Genomic DNA, 1,983 nt, shown 5'->3' with positions numbered 1-1,983 from the left:
GCAACGGGAGATGCCACAACAGTGAGAGGCCCGCGTACCGCAAAAAAAAAATAAATAAAAGAAAAAAAGAAAGACAGGAATAGGAAAGTCAGCACTTTCCCAGCCTTTTCAATATAACAGAGCTGAGCTGAGCTCCTCTGGCCCTGATCTCCCAAGATACTGGAGCCTCCGTGAAACTCTACCCCAGGATGTAGAGTCACAGCCTCTCCTGTGAATCCCTGCAGGTGTGATCTGCCCCAATTAGGGTGTGACGAGAAGCACAATCTTCCTTCCAGAAAGAAGTTCTATACAGAAAAGGAATACAAGGCAGCTCAATTACATTATAATTGACTCTAATTGGCTCTCCCACCGGCTGTTAAATTCTTTATCTGCAGCCTGGTAGCACATTAGAAAGCTGTAACACCTCTCTCCTGCCCTGAAAAACACAAGAGAAAATGTTTAAAAAAAAAATCCACCAAGCAGCTGAGCTTGGAAAAAGAGAGCTCTGGTGGGGTCAGTAAAGTGGAGGTGTTTTTAGGAAGGGTGTGCAGAGATCTCAGGGGGAATGTGAAACTTCTGACTGCCTTCTAACTGCAGACAGAGAAGAAAAAAGTTCTGGAGGGGTTATTATTGACATACTAAGAGAGTTTCTTAAACGGACATACCTTCCAAGAAGCGTTTCTACTTGCCTTCATTTGTTGAGTATGCATAGACTCCACCATGTCAGGCTGGAGGTACAGAGTGGAGAGACATCCTGTAGAGTCTGGCCTGGGAAAGAAGATCCAGCAAGGTGACCCCAGGCCCAGATGAAGGCGTGTGAGTGGGAGGAGAGGGCAGGTGCAGAGAACTGGCAGGAATGTTCCTGGTAACTGGAAGAGCCAGCGTGAAGAGCCAGAGTTCAGAGTGGACCCCGCAGGATTAACCTGAGCCCCGTGCTCTTGGAAAACAGAGAAGCAACCCCAATTCTCTTGTCTTCCAGAATGGCCTACTGAAATGAACCACCCTTCCACTTCGGACTTAGATGAAACTCACCATGACCTCCTTGTTCACTTAGACAACGCCAGACACAGACCCTCCAAATTCCCATTCTTTGCTCCATAAACGATTAGCTAAACCTCTCGTCCCCACTGATCAAATGGAACAAAATGCTTGGAAACCAAACTTCATTTAAGATTCTCTCCTTCCCCTAGAGCCCTGAACTTTGATCCCCCTTCAACCTGAATCAGCAGATAGCCCCTCCTTACAGCCCCTCCTAAGAAAAGAACGTTCTCTGATTGACTGTCTTGTCATGCCAGCCCCCCTTCATCCCACCCCCCACTCCAGGTTCTGTCCAGTTGTGACTCTTCTCTATACAGGCAGACCTTGGAGATACTGCGGGTTCGGTTCTAGGCCATCTGAATACAGCTAATACCGCAATAAATAAGGTCACATGCTTTATATGCACTGGTTTCCCAGTGCATATAAAAGTTGTGTTCACACTACACTGTAGTCTAATTAGTGGCGATAGCATTATGTCTCAAAAAACAATGTACGGACCTTAATGAAAAAGCAATGTTGTTGGAAAAATGACACCGATAGACTTGCTGCTCAATGCAGGGTTGCCACAAACTTTCAATTTGCAAAAAAACGTACTATCTGCGAAGCCCAATAAAGCGAAGTGCAATAAAATTAAGTGTGCCTGTAAAAGAAAAGACCTTTGGCTTAACCCTTGGGCTGCTTGAAGATCTATGGACAGAGTGCTCTCCCTATTACAAAGGTCCTTCTCCCCATAGTAATAATCTTTAGAAGAAAGTCTCCCGTTACTAAGTAAGTCCTGATTTGTTTTTTATTTGACATGACCACACATGTGTACTAGCCGTTCATAAAACTGAGAGTAGTACTTTTTTTTTTTAAGTGTAGTTGATTCATAATGTGTTAGTTTCTGGTATACAGCAAAGCAACTCATATATATATATATATATATATATATATATATATATATATACACACACACATATATTCTTT

Source organism: Physeter macrocephalus, chromosome 14 (assembly GCF_002837175.3).
Source record: "Physeter macrocephalus isolate SW-GA chromosome 14, ASM283717v5, whole genome shotgun sequence".
Taxonomy (NCBI): Eukaryota; Metazoa; Chordata; class Mammalia; order Artiodactyla; family Physeteridae; genus Physeter; species Physeter macrocephalus.
This window is presented reverse-complemented; position numbering follows the sequence as displayed.